Genomic DNA, 19,967 nt, shown 5'->3' on the forward strand with positions numbered 1-19,967 from the left:
GAACTGAGTTTTGTGATGTTTAAAAAATCAGCACACAAACACTGAATAAGAGCTTATTTTACATTATGTGTAGGTCAGTAACTGGACTAAGATCCATGTGTTTTTCTAGAATTTCTAGATATTAAATGGCTTCAATCTGAATTTAACTGCTGAAATGAGATAATCATATTAGTGTTCATGTAATTACAATTTGTTTTACAATATTACAAAATTTATTTAAAAAATAATGCTTAAATATTTTACACAAATTATTTTACATGTAATTGGGCATCAGAGCCATCTGTGAAAAATGTAAGTAAAAAAATACCAAAATAAAAAATATACAAATGTTATAGAATACGCAACAGATAAAGCATTTCATTACATGCTGTACTGTGTATGGTTGTGTGACAAACAGACTTTGATTATGATTTGAGAAATTTATTCATTAACAACAGTGATGATCAGTGGTACTGAATTTTTACCTCCATCATTATTACAAGGACTGAAGTATGGATAGAGTTCCTGAGTGAAAGACTGACCAGTGAAAGAGTAGATACGTGAGCTGGACATTACATCATAAAATGAGACCAGACCCTGCACATAATCCACAAACACCCCCACCACCTCCACCTTCGCTTTCAGTGTGAGGTGGACATCAGGATCAGCATAAGCCCAGTACTGATTCTCATTCCTCAGAGCTATAGTCCATAATCCATTCTGAGGATTTGTAGTGATACACCCCTTCCTGTCAATGTTCCCTCTGATCACTCCTAATATCCAAGCACTTTTCCCTTTTACCTGCACCTCAAAATAATTTCTCCCTGTGGAGAAACTCGGCTTTCCCACAACACAGGGAAAATTAAACCTCTCTGGTGAATCAGGGAGATCCTGTCTTGTGTCTACATGGGTTACTTGTTTTGCATCATCAGACACTACGAGTTGAGGATGAGCTGAATCAGGATCCAGAGTCACATCCACTGAGTAAAACACACAGACAAATCAAAACAATTAAACACACACACGCATGCTCACAGAATAAACTAAATACAGTAGAGAGATAAATGAAATAAAAAGGTAAAATTGTTCTTACCTACAAATTTCTTCTTCTTCTTTGTAAACTCTAAAACATGCAACAATGTTTTTATTAGTTCATGAAATACAGTTAAATTTAACAAATATATAAAATAAAATAATAAAATATTTAAATAATAAAAATATTTAATTTCGAAATAACATGTTCATTATAGTAGAGACCAAAAGTATTAAATAAATAAATAAACTAAACTAAACTAAAATAAATATTTAAAACACCAAAAACAAGAGAAAGACAAATGTAAAGAAATGCGACAAATATTAAATCTAACAATCTGTTCTTCTTTATAAATGTCTAATTTCTTTTCTCGCAGTTCATGACAAATGTAGTTAAAAAGTCTAAAAAAACTACAAAAGTGTGATTACCATCTATCTCTCTCTGTCTCTGCAGCTCTGAAAAGAGAAAAACAGTTCATATTAGAGGCTGGTATAAGATGCTGTATGTAACGGATAAACCATACCAAGTTCACTTTATTTAACTTCATATTTCTACTTCTCCACTCTTCTGTGATATAGAGTATAGAGACAGTATTACTTTTATGTCTAGACTTTGCACACTGCTTTATTAACTTTTAATCCGGAAAATGTAATGCAAGTATCTGAATCCTGATTCAAATATTTTGTGTCTCACCTGCATAGTGCTTCTCCTTCTGAAGCCCTGAGGATGAAAAATAGTTAAGAGTCATATAGAAAACAAGTCATTTAATGTACAGTAACTGATGTTTGTATCTGAACTCTTCTTACAGAATCCTCTATGGAGTGAAATCTTCAAAAAGCTTCAGACTTTGGCAATGTAGTGTCTATGTGGAAAATTATCAACAGTATAGCATGCTGACAGACAGAATAACATGCTTTCTATTCACAGTTCTTCCAGATCCTGCTTGCTGCTGAACAAGTACACTATATCAGTGTTTTAGGTGTTCTAACACATCTGATTCAGATAATTAGTTGCATAAGAGCCATTCCCTTTCCTGTTAAAGTCAGCATTTAGAGCAAAAAAAAATCACTATAATGTGCAGGACAGGGAGTTCTCCAGAACCAGAGCTGGGAATCTGTGGACTAAAGCTATGATATAAACTCCAGCATGATTTGAGATATAGATATTATGAATGAAAATGATATTATTATTACCTTTCTTGTGGCAGATAAGAGCAGTTAATATTAATCCAACAGTAAAAAGACATGCTGAAACTGACATGAAGACAATCCACTTCCAAGCATGAAAGACTTTACCTAAAATTAAACCAAGACATATTTTAATGAAACCATGCAATAATTGTTGACATGCAAAACTATACACATATCACATGCATAGATATGTTTATAAATCCCTTTTTCTTGCACAATGGTCCATACAGACTGTGTACTGGTTGGTGCTATTTTATGTCCTGTAGCATACTGAATTGTCTGTCTGCACTGTCCTTGTCTTGTGTTTGCACTAGGTTGCATTATGTAGCTCTATATTGTTTTTAAGTAGCTTTTAAGGTCCAGGAGGAATGTTGTTTCATTTCATTATGTACTGTGTCAGCTATAAATGGTTGAAATGACAATAAATTGTAGACACTTACTATTAATGATAACCTCTGTCTTCATCATGTGATGTTTTTGCTGAAGTCTGCAGTAAAACCTGTTGGAGTTGCTATAATCATAAACAGTGATGTGGCTTTTCACACTGAAGCCCTCAGTGTCTCTGTGTATCTGTGTATCTTCAGCAGGCAGAGTGACTCCTTCTCTGTCCAGCCACAGAACCTCAGGTTCAGGATTCCAACCTCTGGACTCACACACTAGATTAATCCCTCCAGAGTGATCATAACTCTCCATCCTGATCACTGGGTGGCTTCCCAGAACTGCAGTCATTAAGCAAAAAGTAATGTATTACATATAGTGAAATCATTTTAAAATGTAAACATCAAAATCCCAAAGTAATGTAACCCTCCCAGTAGTGGGTATTATTTTTTGCATATTGCATATTTTGTAAATTACTGTCTTGCATATGTTAGTATTAGGTAGCTATTTGAGCAGTGCAGTGGCCACCTTATCTGTTCCATAGAACATATAGAACATATCACCTACAATGATGCAGCAACAAAGGAGGACCTGGAAAAATGCAAAACCTTTGATAGGCTCACGTTGGCCTAACTTGATGAACTGCAAAGATGTTCAGCCAGACCTATAGTTAGAGCTGGGCGATATGGCCAAAAAATTGAATCTCAGATTTTTTAAAACAAAATTCGATTTTCGATTTTAAAATGATTATTTTTCTTTTAAAAAGTTTAATAAAACACTAGAGACTATAGAATAGATTTTTTTTAATTTGAGCAAAAACAATATAACCAAACATATGAACTGCTTATTTGGACTAAAAGTGCAAAATTACTTTTTTTTATTTTAGACTAAAAACAATAATCAATACAACAACATAAAAACCTTTTTTGGGGATTTATAAAATGCAAAAATTCACCAGTCTTTACAAGTTCAAATTATTCTAGTAAAATAAAGTAATATAACAAAATATGAGGGATTTGTAAAGTGCAAACTGCAGACTTAACTTAAATCACTTTTTATAAAATAAATAACTGTCACCTGGAAAAAAATCCCTGAAGAAAAACAATTTTGTAAATCAGTTCAACATTCAACTAACACGCTAAATAAAATCAAACAGGAGCCAGACAGCATTTTACATCTGTGTATATGGGCACAATCAGGGGCGAGTCTAGGATTTCATTTAAGGGGGGCTCAGCCCCCAATGAGGGTATAATAGTAAAAAATATAAATAAATAAATAAATAAACAAATAAATAAAATAAAGGTTTGACTAACAGGGTAGGATGGTAAACTTATTGCAGCATTCCACTGTATTGCATAGATGTGTATAACATTTGAGTACTGAACAAGCCAAATACGAGTCTTCCTGATCACACACACACACACACACACATGTCCTCTGATCCTCGCTCTGTGACGCCACGGTTTCTTCAGTCGGATTGAAGAGCGCGCTGAAAGACGGGGAGGAGCCGTTTTCGTCGCTAGGCCATTTTTAACATTTCTATTCAAGAATACTGTGATTCTCCATAAACTCTACACAAATTCGTGATCGCTTCAGTCTCCTTTAGATTTCTTATGAAAACGGCGGCAGACTTTCGGCTCTTCCCTGTCTTCAAGCGCGTATGAAGAAACCTGATGAAACCGTGCATCTCTTAGAAAAAAAACCCTTTGCGTCACAGAACTACGGAAGCTCGCTCTGCCAAACCAAAGTGAAATCGGAAAACCGATTTTAATTTTTTCAACATCAACATAAACCATAAATTCGAATTAATCGATAATAACGATTACTCGCCCAGCTCTACCTATAGTCTTATTTAATATTATAAACCTAACTAGGAATTAGACCAACACAGAAACATGCACACCATCAATATGTAGCAATGACAAAATTAATTCATTATTTCAATGGCAAAATTAACCACAAAACCCCAAAACAATTACAGATCAGCAATTAGAATGTTTTACTCCCCTTTGGGAGACCTCATAACCTCAAAATAAACTTGCATACTAGATCCAGTACCTGCTTGTTTCTGCAAACAGATAATAACACAAGCAATCTAAAGGTAAAAGATAATTCTTCCCATAGCACTGCCTATGTACCTACATAGTTTAAGCAAGCAGTTATCAACAACTACAAATGATTAGCAACTACAATGCCAGGGTGCAGATGGGTTCTTCAAGTCAAGAAGAGGCTTATCATGTGGGCTCAGATGAGCTTTAAGCCAGAGAAATGCAGGTCCTTGGTGTTGAAGAGGGGAAAGGTCAATGACTGGTTCTGCTGGACCATTGCAACCTCCAACCAGCAAGGTAGGTAATTGCCAGAGTAGGAGAGAAGCAGCAGAGCTCTTTGAAAAAGGACATGACAAATGGCAAATGACAGTGGACCTGGGGAAGCAGCTCAGAGAACACCCTGAATCCAGGCAAAGTGATAGAGTGCTCTGGGAGGAGAGGATAAAAGGAACTGAGCCTTGTATGCAGCCTTGCTGGAAGAGTGCCACAAAGGGCATGGTGCAAGCCTACAGAGGCTCTGCAGCTCAGTTGATGTGTAAGGCCTACCACCACCTGGGCATCACAGGTGTCCATAAGAGAAACAATGCAGAGTGTAATGTGAGAAATCTATATGGAACCAATGGCACTGATCATCCATTAACAGTGCCTGTGGGGCTTTCTACAGCCTTGGTCACTGGGGAAGCCTGTATGATTCTCATTTCATTAGACCAGTTGGTAAGGAAAATCCATAAATTATAAAGTACTCTGACACAAAGTCAGAACCCGATCATCCCCTGATGGGTCACCTGGGCAAAGTGCCTGATGTCAAAAGACACAAAACACCCAGTGACCCCAAGTTACATCAGAGATGATCCAAGTGATGTAAAAATGTAATACAAAAGCAAACAGCCCTTTTCAAGTTGGGTTGGGTGTGTTAGAACAGGAAAAACACAAAAATGTGATTAATCAGTCAGTGTGTAAAATCTCATACAAAAATTCACTCAAATAAATTAATATTTAATGGTATAAACTTTGAATAAAAAAATAGACCTTACCCTCCACTGTTACATGAACAGTGATGTCATCATACCAGGATCCGTCCTCAACAAGACACTTATATTCTCCTTCATCAGAGACTTGGAGAGCTGAGAGTTTGAGTGAAGCGTTGCCTTTCTGAAGCTCCTCTTTGAACAGTGATGTTCTTCCTCTGTAGGACTGAGCCTGATTTTCATTTTTGTCTTCATGATCCTTATATCTATGCACTAATAAAACCCCTATTTCTACTCTCAGCCACTCTACAGTCATGTCCACAGCACTGGTGTTGGGTTTGATGAAACAGGGCAGAACCAGATCTTCACCAGCTACAGCAACAAGAGGAAGATCTGGACCAACCATCTGTATCTGCTCTGTGTTTTCAGAAAAGAAATAAAATTCTCTGAATGAGCATGAGAGGGCACTCTAACTCCAATAAGCATAAAAGTCTTCTGGGTCTTTAAACAGAATATAACTTGCTGTCACCTGATAAAAAATGTTTCATAGAAAAACTGTTTACTTTGCTTATGAGGTTACATGTAAAAACATGGCGAGAGAACAAGTTGAATCCTTGTTTTCATAGAAACATAGTCTAGGGCAAAGGCAAAATGTACATAAGCAAAACATATAATTTAAAATGAGTAAATGTGTTTAATTTCATTTTTCCCCAGTTGCTGAACCAATAATGATACTCCATTAAAACCACAAAATTCTCTGGGTACGAAAACATCCCAAACGTAGAATTCACTATAAAACACACACACACACACAGGTTTTTTTCATACCTGATTGAGATTCCATAAAGCTGAACAGAATCAGGAAAGTAACACAGAAAAACATAATCCCTGAAACACAGATTACTATTACTTCAAAAACATTTTATGAATTACACTAGATGCACATTCTAATACACATCTGTTCTATCAAAAAAAACAAAATAACAAAAAAAAAACAAAAACATAAACGCTCACACCTTTGTAAGGGTTATATTTTCCTGGCAAGAGAACAGGAAAAAAAAAAGACCGTCAAAACGTTCACAAATTCAGTTTACTCTACTTTCCTTTGTGTAACCTGTGTAACTTGTTTAACATGTGAGACTAAACACACCTATTTATGTCCTACGGAAGCATGCAAAGACTAGAGGTAGAGTCTTTGAGGCAATTCATTTAGTTTGAAGCTGCATAGCCCCAAATTTAAAATGATGAACCCCAAAAACTTCCTCGCATTTAAGGGAAAAAAATCACGCCGAACAACTTACATATTAATCTTTATATTTAATGAGCTTGGTTGGTTTTCAATAGTTTTCATAGATTTTCTTAGTTACAAAATCCATTAAAACCAATGACAAAGTTAGTAAACTTCTTTCACTGACATGTTCATTTAAACAATGGTTTTCTACATAACCCACAATGTCAGAACTTTCTGCTGATAGTAGTTTGCTTTATCTCTTCCTAAAGAGAGTTACGCAGCAGCTCTCATCTCATCATCTGTATAATCTGCTCAAACAGAGCTGTTCATAAGCCTCTTTTTTTCTACCAGACTGCTATTATGCTGTGCACTCTAATCACAGCAACATTTACAAAGGATACAGCACACAGTCATTAAAAAAAAAAAAAATTAAATTACAATATGGTACAATATTCAATATGTTCATGATTTTGAAATATGTTCTTGAAACATTACAAATTGAAATATTTGTGTTATATGTATTTTTATAATCTAAACACCACAAAGGCAATATTTCAGTCTGCAGAGAGAGAAAGAGAGAGAGAGAGAGTGAGAGAGAGAGAGAGAGAGAGATAGAGGGAGAGCGAGAGAGTTTTCATCTTCAATATTTCCCAGAGAAATAAAACTGAAACAAACAAACAAACAAACAACAACAACAAAAACACTAGCCTATTAGAACTATCTATTAGCCTTGGTCTCCTTTTAGGGAGGCACGTTACTTGCAGCAAAGACTGCCACATATACCTCAGTGTAAAGGGTGATATGCCCTCAAAGAGGGATGTCTGCAGGAACTCTAGCTCTACTGTATATTCTTCAAAGGCCACTCATCACTGCCCATACCAAGCTCATCAGAGTCTGATGCAAATAATAATAATTCTTTGTTTAGGTCAGGAAAAATCGAGCTCCCAGAGCCAAGGCAGACGCATTAGAGTCAGCAGAAAAAACGAGAGAACCCTTCTCTCATCCCTTAACCCTTGACTCATCCGTTGCTCGTTCCTTTTCCTCAAATCAAAGGTGATGTAAGCACACAGACATGCACTGTTCATATTTTGATGAAATTTAATATAGAGGTTGATTATTCAGATTGTTCAGAAGTAAAAAAAAAAATACTAGTAATAATCTAGTCAGCATTAACAATTAACCATTCATTAAGAGCATTAAATCATCATTGAGCAGCTTTATAATATTAACTTCAACTGTTGTAAATTTCAGAATGACAAACAAACCAGACAAAATTTGAACATGAATTACAAACCTACACATCCAATCAATAATGCATTTTACTCAACTTTATACATTCTAAAATATTAAAGATGGTAGGAACTGAGTTTTGTGATGTTTGAGAAATCATATTAATAGAACACAAACAGTGAATAAATGTATATTTTTATAGAATTTCTAGAGATGAAAGATGGCAGATAATAAACATATTATTAGTGTTCATGTAAACACTTCATTGTACAATCTACATTTTTCAACTGTTTATCTACATGTTTCAACTGAAAATTTGTCTGAAATCATATTGTACACAAATTATTTTTTTTACAATGATATTGAGCATTATTAATAGCCATCTATGAAAAAAACATTTTTAAAAACTTTTTAAATGCTATAGAATATCAAACAGATGTTTATTCATCAACAGCAGTGATGATCAGTGGTGCTGAATTTCTACCTCCTTTGTTATTACAAGGACTAAAGTATGGAAAGATTTTCTCAGAACTGAAAGACTGATCAGTGAAAGAGTAGATGTGAGATCTGGTCTCCACATCATAAAAGGAGACCAGACCCTCCTCATAGTCCACAAACACCCCCACCTTCTCCACCTTCTCTCTCAGTGTGAGGGGGACAGCGGGACCAGCACAAGCCCTGTACTCATTCTCATTCCTTAGTTCCACAAGCCATAATCCATTCTGAGGAGTCGCTGTCATCCACGCCTTCCTGTCAATGTTCTCTCTGATCACTCCTAATGTCCATGCAGTTTTCCCTGTGACCTGTACCTCATAATAAAATCTCCCTGTAGAGAAACTCTGCTTTGCCACAATACAGGGGAATTTAAACCTCTGTGGTGAATCGAGGAGATCCTGTTGTGTGTCTACATGTTTCACTTGTTTTCCATCATCAGACAGGATGAGTTGAGGATTAGCGGAATCAGGATCCAGAGTCAGATCCACTGAGAGAAACACACAGACACAACAAAACCAATTCATCATTCAGAGAGACTGTATGTGTGTGTAAGTGTGTACACACACACAAATAAACTCTGCATTAACTGAAGATTAAAAGGTAAAAATGTTCTTACCTGCAAACTTCTTCTTCTCTGCTAACTCTGTAAAACATGTAACAAAATTTTATTGCAGTTACAAAATAAATAGAATAAAAATGAAATATTTAATTTTGAACTATGTACACTATAGTACAGACCAAAATTACAAACCAAATAAAACAATTTACTATTTAAATCGGCAAAAACAAGTTTAGTGTCAGCTACTGATTTTCCCTAAATGTAAAGAAAGGACAGAAATATTAAATCAAACAATCTGTTCTTCTTTATAAATGTCTAATTTCTTTTCTCACAGTTTATGACAAATGTAGTTAAACGTCCTAAAAACTACTAATTCAAGTATAATTACCATCTTTCTCTCTCTGTCTCTGCACCGCTGAAAAGAGAAAAAAGTTTATGTTAGAGGCTGGGATAAGAGGCTGAGTGTAATGGATAAATCCATATAAGTTTGCTTTATTTCACTTCATATTACTACTTCTTCATTCTACACACGGTGATATAGAAAGTAGACAGTATAACTTTTATGTCTAGACTTTACACACTGCTTCATTAACTTTTAATCTGGAAAATATAATGTTAGTCTCTGAATCCCGATTCAAATATTTTGTTACTGTGTGTGAAAACTAAATCAGTACAGCTGCTTGAACAGTCTAACAACCTCCCAATTACCGTTGTGATTACATTTGATCCAGGTGACAGTGTCTGTTATGTTTCATGCAAATCAAACAATCCATAAGATTTTAGAAACAGAAGAATTTTCTCACCTGCATAGCGCTTCTCCATTTGAAGCCCTGAGGATAAAAAAAATTAAAAAACGGATAACAAAAATCAGATTGCAGTTATAAAATGTAACTGTCTTCTGATATCATACATTTGTTAAATGATTAAGTTCACTTCACAAAGTGGAACATGATGTTACAGGTCATATAAAAAACAAGTCATTTAATGTACAGTGTCTGATGTTCGTATCTCTAGTCTTCTTACAGAATCCTCTATGGAGTGGGAAAAATGTAAATGTGGTTAAAAGAATCTAATGGTTCTGAATTATGAAATCCAAGTCTTGAACATGGTTAAGAAACTCAAATGTTAACAACTCAAGCTGGAAAAAATCTTACAGTTGAAAAGTTGGGTATAAAAAATCAGGTATCCAAAATATTAGATGAAAAATTCAAACAGTTGAATTCTGATTATATGAGAATAAGACCAGCTATGGTAGAAACCTGTGAAACCACCTTTTATTTTTTAAAGTATTAGTCATGAAATCATCAATCAATTTTATTTTGGAACACAGATTTAAAATGTATTTGGTGTACTACATCAGGACTTTTATCAGGTCCCAGCCCATAGTCTGTGAAGTCCATTGAATGAGTTATGATTTTAATGAAAATCATCTTGTGGACTGTTATTGAATCCACTGATGTGAAACAAGAAAAAGCCTGTGTAGCTCAGAATTTCAAAGCATAACTGGATTGATAAACAATAAGTCCACTAAAATCTTATAATATATTACATGAATTAAACAATCAAGAGTTGAATATTTCATTACATTATTTGCAAAAAGAACTTGAGAAACTGGGAAATTGGAAAACCTACACTGGGTTGCTCCTCTGCCATGGCACTGTTCAAAATGTGTAACTAATAAATGAAGCCTCCTTCATGAGCACACATGTGTGTTGTGATTTGTCTTGACAGAGTTTGACTAAAGCCTGGCTCATTAATTTTTTCTTCAATATCTCCCAGAGAAATCCCAGAGTATTCCAGATGTTTTTAAGATTAAAAAAACTTGGCATTTCAACTGCTTGAAGTTTGAATTGCTTGATGAATTTATATTTCTTAAATTTCTTTATCTGTTTCTGATTTCACAAAATCTGGACACAGGACCAGAGGTGACAATAGTTTGTAAACATTGATTTCAGCAAACATGAGAAGCTGTTATTTCTACCCTCTGCCCTGATGCACAGTTTGGTGAAATTTCACCATCTCATATGTACAGAGGGAAAGAGGTTGAACAAAACAGTACTAAGTCAGTGTTATTGTCATGCCAGTGCTGGTTTCAGATTCACTATGGCCATTTTGGACTGCAACACCAATCATAACAATCAGCCTACTACAATTCACATGACCATGTCACATGCACTCTTGACTGCACTCACATCTTTTTTGTTTCCTCTAGAGTTCTAAGATACACTACTCACAAAAAATTAAGGAAACTTGCTGTTCTCTAACAAGGGGCTTAACGGCAAAATTCACAACTGGTGTTTGATCCATGAATTGACCAATAAATTTTCTGGTTCAATTAGAATTGGTATTTAAACAGTCCTTTTCATCATGCTGTTCACATTTTGACCAAGACGAAACCTAACAATTGATCAACAGTACCTCGCCATTGCAAGGCTTCAAACAGGATGTTCTCAGAGGGAAGTGGTCACTGAGCTTAGAGTGTCACAGTGTGTCATCAGCAGGTTGCGAGAGAGATACAGAGAGACTGGAAGAGTCACAGAAAGGCATAGAAGTGGACGTCCTTTGGCCACATCCCACGTTTATGACTGCTTCATTGTGAATAGTGCCCTGTGGAACCGGATGATGAATGCCACTCAACTCCAGGCACATTTAAGGGAGGTGAGAGGCACCCAAGTGTCACATCAGACCATTCGAAACCGTTTATATCAGCGTGGTTTGTGTGCTAGACGACCTGCAAGGGTACCTGACCACACCACTAGGCACAGGCGTCATCCTCTTGCATTGGCCAGGGAGCATTTATGCTGGATGAAGGACCAGTGGGCTTCAGTGCTGTTCTCTGATGAAAGTCAATTCACGTTGAGTAGAAATGATGGCCGCCATTGTTGGAGACGTCAAGGAGAGTGCTATGCATCAGCCACTGTTGTGGCGGTGTTACAGGCAGGTGTGTCTACTCAATACAGAACTGCCCTACATCTTGTGAATGGTACAGTGACAAGCCAATACTACCTGAATAGCATCATTAATCCAGTCATTGTGCCCCTGCATGAACAACACAGGCCTAATTTCATCTTCATGGACAACAATGCTCCAACTCATCGAGGTCGCATCATTAGGGAACAGCTGCTGGAGGCTGGCGTAACCTATGGGAAAACCTATGGGATCAGCTGAGTCGCCGTGTAGAGGCTCGTAACCCTGCACCCCAGAACCTCAATGACCTGAGGGCCGCCCTTCAAGAAGAGTGGAATGCCATGCCTCAGCAGACCATAAGTCGACTTATGAACAGCATGAGATGTCGTTGTCAAGCTGTAATTGATGGTCAAGGGCACATGACAAATTATTGAGACATTAACATTTTTTGTTGTGGTATACCCACCACTGTTGTTGGATTTTGTTTCAATAAATTATTTGAGATGAGGAAATCACCATTGCATGCTTCTACTTAAATGCCCTACTTTCATGATATAACATCACTGTAGCATGAACTTTTTATATTTTGCATAAATTTCACCCAAAATATCCTTAAAGTTTTGTGAGTAGTGTAAGCCTGATCTGATGAATGATGCCTTCTTTTATATCAAGTGGAAGGCCTGGGTGCTTGTACATTGTCTACCTGGTGAAAAGATGGCACTAATGTGCACTATGGAAAGAAGGCAAGCCGGTGGAGGCAATGTGATGCTCTGCGCAATCTTCTGTTGGAAAACCTTGGGTCCTGGCATTCATGTGTATGTTACTTTGACATGTACCACCTGACATGACAGTGTTCTCTTGCAGAAAGATTATGCACTCTGCCACACAACAAAAATTGTGGTGTTGACTTGGCCTCCAAATCCTCCAGGTCTTGGTCTGAACATCAAACATCTGTGATATGTGCTGGACAAACGTCCAATCAGTGGAGGCCCCACCTCACAACTTACAATACTTAAAAGATCTTTAGCAGTCTGAGGCACTGGCTAATGATAACAATTCTACATTTTATTTAGACTTTTATATCATTGTAAAGCTGTAAAAGCTGTAAAGCTGTGGTCAGATCTACATAGATTTGTTGAAGCTTTTAATAGCCAGTGCTACCACATTACTGGCACAGTATCCAAGCAGCATACTACTGTATCTGACCTGTCATAATCACTGACTAGAGTTCTATCAGTACTAAATACAGCACCACAAGGCAGCAATAACCTCACACTGTGACACTGGAATGGTTATGTGGGACATTAGCAGCAGTAAAGCATTCTGACAGACAGAACAACATGCTCTCTACTCACAGTTCTTCTAGATCCTGCTTTCTGTTGACCATAGAATTAAGTATGCCAGTGCACTAGTATATTAAGACAGCAATGAAACATACTAGTGTTTTCTGTGCTCTGCTCCAGATATTCAACTGATTAAAAACCTTTCCCTTTCCTGTTAAAGTTAGCAAAGTTAGTAAAGCAGGAAAAACACTATGTCCAGGACTAGAGCAGAGAGACTGTGGACTAAAGCTATAGTATGAACTTCAGCATAATGTAGGATATGGATGTTACGAAGGAAAATGAAGCAGTTATTACCTTTCTTGTGGCAGATAACAGCAGTTAGAATCAATCCAACTGCAAAAAGACATGCTAAAACAGTAATGGCAACAATCCACTTCCAAGTACGAAAGACCTTACCTACAAAGAAATCAAAGGTTACATCTTACACAAACAGGAGCAAGGTTAGGAGATATGCAATGACAATAAAGGCTTTATTCTATTCTATTCTATTCTATTCTATTCTATTCTATTCTATTCTATTCTATTCTATTCTATTCTATTCTACTGTAAGGTTACTGTGTTACAGATATGTGTATGAAACTGCAATAATTCTTGGTAATTGCAAATGGCACTCTTATAGGAATATTGTAGCAAAATTATTTATAATTATAATAAAAGTAATGTATATGCTTTAAAATAGCGTGGTAATGATGCTCATGTTTCATCAGTCACCTCATCTATAATGAACACAGTAGAATGTTACAGTATAAATCTATGTGAAAGAGCTTTATTTTAAAAATCATTGACACTTACTATTAATGATAATGTCTGTCTCCATCATATGATGTTTTTGTTGAAGTCTGCAGTAAAACCTGTCAGAGTCACTATAATCATAAGCAGTGATGCGGCTTTTTACACTGAAGCCCTCAGTAGCTCTGTATATCTTTGTATCTTCAGCAGGCAGAGTGACTCCTTCTTTGTCCAGCCACAGAATTTGAGGTTCAGGATTCCATCCTCTGGACTCACACACTAGATTAATCCCTCCTGAATTATCATAGCTTTCCACTGTGATCACCGGATGGCTTCCTAGAACTACAATCATTAACCAGAAAATATTGATTTAATATTATGAAATAATTTTAAAATGTTAACCTCAAAATAAAAATGTAAGAAATGTAAATGTGTTAGTAGATAGAAGACACAGGATACAAAATACAAGCTGGTATGGGGTTAGGTGAAAGAGGCAAGATGATGGGGAGGAGTGCTTTCTTTGGTGGTGCGCTCGGTAATAATGGATTCCAAGAAAGTCTGAGCAGCGACAAGGCAGGTCCCAGGGAGCTTTGCGGGAGTTGTCCTGGCAGACTCTGCAGAAAAGCAGAGGGAAGCATTCATCAGTTTACTGATGAATTAAGTCTTTGCTGTCATTTGATTTTCTGCCTTCCACAAAGGGGTGCATAAGTGGTGCTGTCCTAGGCAGTAGTTGTGTGAGAAGGTTGTTTAGTGCCACTAAACCCACATTGGATCCATGCCAATACTTTCAAATGGGATGCAGATGATGGAGAGCAGGATGAAGGGAGCAGATGCTGGCTTCCTTGGGGCAGTGCGCTGGCTCTGGAAGCATGTATTTAGTGTACAGCTGGTCTGGGTGCTTCCTCTCCCCATGGTGGTCCATGACCAGGTGACCGACTAACAGCATGTATATACACTATGTTTCTCTGTATAGGCTGTTGTTTCATATATGCTAACCTGGTGATGACCTTAGTTTCCTGATCTTGCTTGACGCTGTTTATGCTGTGTGTACATCGCCTGACCTGTGCCTGTTTATTTACCACATTTTTTTAGCAAGTTTTTGTAGAAAATATATGTTTAGTAGATGTTAAGTATGTGTTAATATGTTTAGTAGATGTTAAATACATGTTAAAACATGTCAGAACTTTTTTTACTCTCATTGTGAAAGTATGTATAAAAATTAAGTGAAAAACAATCAGAATCTTCTTTAGGGAATTTTTTTTTTTAAATCTTACAATAACGTAGTTGAATAAGTGTGTACACCCCTATACTAATACTTTATTGAACTAAAACTCAGTGTTTGTTTGTAACAGCATGACATATCTTGACTTGGGAATACTTTTCAACTCTTTCTTTTAAAAACATTCTAGGCCAAATTGTAAGGGCATCTCCTGTGGCCTGTATAACCCCATCAGGTCTGGGCTGTGGCCAGTTCTTTCAAAATCATTGACTCAAAAGCTTCTCTTGCTTAAGCCATTTTCATATTCCAATTTCCTCTTCCACCTTGTAAAATAAAACAAATTTTTATGAATGCATTTACAAACAACATCCTAGGGCCTGATCATCCTGGGCTTGGTTACCTGGGTGAGGGTGTCTGATTTTGAATGACCCAAACACCTAGTGATCCCAGGTTACATTGGAGATAATTAACTATATCATATATTATACAACCAAACAGCTGGCTCTGAGTTGGGTAACGTAAAACAGAAAAACCCCACTAAAATCTGTGCTTAATCAATCAGTGTTTATGCCAAATAAGTAATAAATAAATAAATACATAATTATTTCACTGTATATACAGTATCTTCAGTGCAGAAATAGACCTTACCCTCAACTGTTACATGAACAGTGACATCATCATACCAGGATTTGTACTCAACAAGACACTTATATTCTCCTTCATCAGAGACTTGGAGAGCTGAGAGTTTGAGTGAAGCGTTGCCTTTCTGCAGCTCCTCTTTGAACAGTGATGTTCTTCCTCTGTAGGACTGAGCCTGATTTTCATTTTTGTCTTCATGATCCTTATAGTTATGCACTAATGAAACCCCTGTCTCTACTCTCAACCATTGTACAGTCATGTCCACAGCACTGGTGTTGGGTTTGATGAAACAAGGCAGAACCAGATCTTCACCAGGTACAGCAGCAAGAGGAAGATCTGGACCAACCAGCTGTAACTGCTCTGTGTTTTCAGAAAAGAACAAAATATAACATATCAAAATACAGTATATATCTATAGACAGACAGACAGACAGACAGAATTGTTTGGTTACAGATTGACTGATTGTTGGTTTGGTTAGCTTAAATAATGTAACTATAATGCTCAACACAATAAGAAAAAAGCTAAAATTCTATACATACATTGCCAATTAAATGTGATTATGTATTTTGTATATGAAGATGTGCAATCTTGGAAAACTGTATTTTGGTCCACTTTGCTTTTTGTTTTATTTAAATGGTCCTCTAACCCCAATAAGGAGAGATACTGAGGAAGACATGAAGAAGTTCAGTTATTTAGTTAGATATTTCCAGATATACACTGAAGACATTTGGGTTTGTAAAAGAAAGATGTATGTGAGATGATAGATCAGAATTTCAGCTTTCATATACTGATATTTACACATAAACAACCATGTTAAACAACTAGGTTGTTGGTGTCACCACAATTAGAGTTTTGGATAATGTTGATAGGCATAAGCCATGACAGATCATTGTTTTTGGATTTATTTGGATTTCATAGTTCTGTTAATATTTCTGTTGTCAACTGCTGATTCTCCCCACTTTGTCTTTGCTGTTTGCAATACTACAAGCTACATCCTGTTTTTGTGGCTAACTAGTAGTTTGCATCTTAATGTGAAGTCACTGTATTTCTGTTCATGAAGTCTTTTGCAGACAGTATTTATTGACAAATATACCCATCGCTCCTGGAAGGTGTTTCTGATTTGTTGCAAGGCTGTACCCAGATTATTCGTAATTACCATGACAATTCATCTGCTGTAGAGGCCTTCTGTAGTCTACCAGTTCTTTTATGGTTACTAAGCCTATCATTTCTTTTTCTTTTTCTTTTTAATAATGTACCAAACAGTGGATTTTGGATTTTGGTTATTTTGCATACATTTTGAAGCTTTTAGGGATACAAGTTAAACTCTTCTGTAAATGTTTAAAGTGAATGTTTTCCTATTAATTACCCAGCTCTATGATTTGAGACTCTGAGCTGCTTTCCAGCTGAAGATTGCAACACCACATAGCTGTGTACCCAGTATAGCAGGTTAGTATGAGATGTGCATTTTTCACATTGTTCAGTTGCCCCACAAAGTGAGCTAATGAATCACATACTTTCAATGTGACAGATTTTTTTTTTTTTTATTTTCTTTATCTCAGTAACGATCAGCTGTTGTGGCTTTTTACGATTGAATGTCTTTACTTCATATATAGTATAGAGAAGGATTTCTGTCTCCTATGCTGATCATAACAACACTTTCCCTGGTTGTTGAGCCAATAATGTTACTTAGCTCTGAGAGAGGAGATCTTCCACACAACAGGGTTCAGTGAAAGAGAGTGACACAACACCGTTTACAATAAGATCAGAGATCTCTCAAAAACAACTTGTATACTCCATTAAACGTACAGAATTCTCTCAGCACAAAAACAACTCAACCTTAGTATTCACTATATAACCTACACACACACACACACACACACACACAGTATGGTAATTTCATACCTGATTTAGTTTCTATAAAGCTGTACAGAATCAAGAAAGTCACACAGAAAAACATATTTCCTGAAAAACAGATTATTATTATTATTATTATTATTATTATTATTATTATTATTATTATTATTATTATTATTAATCAATCTAAGCAACATTTTATGAATTAGTGCACATTTTAATGCACATTTGGTCTATCAATAATGTAAATACTCACAACTTTGTAGGAGTTATATTTTCCTGAGAAGAAGACACGAAAAAAAATAAAGACTGCCAAAAAGTATACAATTTCAGTTGGTGTACTTTCATTTGTAGCCGGTGTAACCTGTTTATAACTGACAGCCCTTTTTATGTCTCAAGAAAGCATGCTTAGAATGCAGCGGTGGGCCGTCAGGGCCAGCAAGGCCTTCTCTGCTGGCCTAAACAGCAGTGATCTGAATCACTGTCTTGCATTTTAATATATTTAATATATTTTTCCACAAATGTGTATTAAATTATTACCAATAGTCTATTCTCTACATTTTATAACTTTTCTCTCGGTTGTGCTGCTTCCAGTAGTGTATATTTATGATAAGAGTATTTATCCAATCATGTTTCAGCCAGTGGCTGACATCAGCTGACATCACCAGGGTGAAAGAAATCTTCCTTAAGGCCTTCAGAATCAATAGTGCAGGCTCCTGTAGCTTAAAATAAGTAGCAATGAAATTGTTACATTAACCAATCAGATTTCGAGTTGGCATCACTGGGGCCATCTAGCAGGCGTACGATTACGTCAGCAATTTCCGGTCCTTTAATTGGATAATTGGAGTAGTCAGAGGCAGCGACCTGTCCATATACAGTGTTTCTATACTCCCTGTGTCTCATTTCGGATGCTGCCTCCTCCAGAGATTGCAGTTTGCTGCATACTTCATCAAGAATGTCTTTTTTGAGAAAAGAAACCATAATAAAATTGACTATTCCTTGTGAGGTGTGAAATACTGTAGTCTAATTTCTTTTTTACTTTGCTATTTAACGGTTGATTAGTATCTATTGCCGTAGCGTCCAGGGGCAATTCTAAAATTTTCATTTAAGGGGGGCTCAGCCCCCAATGAGGGTATAATAGTAAAAAATAAATAAATAAACATATGAAATAAAATAAAGGTTTGACTAACAGGGTAGGATAATTCCGGAAGGACACCAGTGAAGGCCTAGGTGTGAAATGCACGGCCTGCCACTGGTAGAATGTAGGTATCTTCTATTTAGGTAGTAGCCATGCTAGCCAGAACCGAAACATTGCTGCAGGAAAGTGGTGAGGTTTGTCTCTACATGTAATTTTTGTCAGTTCATTACTGCAGAATGATCAATAGCGATGGTTTAGTCATTGTTCCCAGACACAGTGTTTAGTTGTTGAGTCACTAATGAAGGTTGTACAGCGAGTCAGCTCCTTCAACTTAGCAGCTTCACATGAGAGAGAGAGAGAAAGAAAGAGAAATTGTCCTACGCTTATTCGTGCTCAACACATACCTGGACAAGTAAATTGTGACCTAATTAAGACTTTCAAAATCACTGGTATTACACTGGGCATTATAGCATGTTTTCAACCTATGGTTATACAGTATTATACTGTATGGTATGTATAACAGTGGGAGATTAGTGTTCATTAGATGATTTTCAAAGTCAAAAAGTCAAAGTCAAAGAAGTTTTATTGTCACTTCAACCATATATAGCAGATGCAGTACACAGTGAAGTGAAACAACGTTCCTCCTAGACCAGAGGTGCTACAAATAACACACACAAAGTACAGTGATGCAGACAAACATAGAGCTATAACATAGAGATAAAAAAAAATAATAACTATAATTTAAAAATTAAAATTAAACTAAAAAAATTAAACTATACTTAAGGTGCAGTCTTTAAGAACTAGACATACAACAGAAGTGCACAGGAAGACAAGACAAGACAAGACAGTGCAGACAAACAACATATAGGCCGACTTTGTGCAATGAACAAGACAATGTGCAAAGAACAGTGTATACAGTGATTGCAGATATTAAAGTGACACATGTAAACAGGATTAATATAAATATATATAAATGTAAAGTGACATGTGCATGCAAACAGGACAATTTAGTGTGTGTGTGTGTGTG

At 36.3% G+C, this 19,967-nt stretch overlaps 1 pseudogene; it reads right to left on the bottom strand.

The window, feature by feature from the left end:
* The window catches only part of LOC131356255 (uncharacterized), a 31,089-nt pseudogene extending 12,825 nt beyond the window's left edge, over positions 1-18,264 (bottom strand).
* Positions 18,265-19,967: the final 1,703 nt, after the last annotated feature.

The sequence above is a fragment of the Hemibagrus wyckioides genome, linkage group LG07 (genome assembly GCF_019097595.1).
Source record: "Hemibagrus wyckioides isolate EC202008001 linkage group LG07, SWU_Hwy_1.0, whole genome shotgun sequence".
Classification (NCBI taxonomy): domain Eukaryota; kingdom Metazoa; phylum Chordata; class Actinopteri; order Siluriformes; family Bagridae; genus Hemibagrus; species Hemibagrus wyckioides.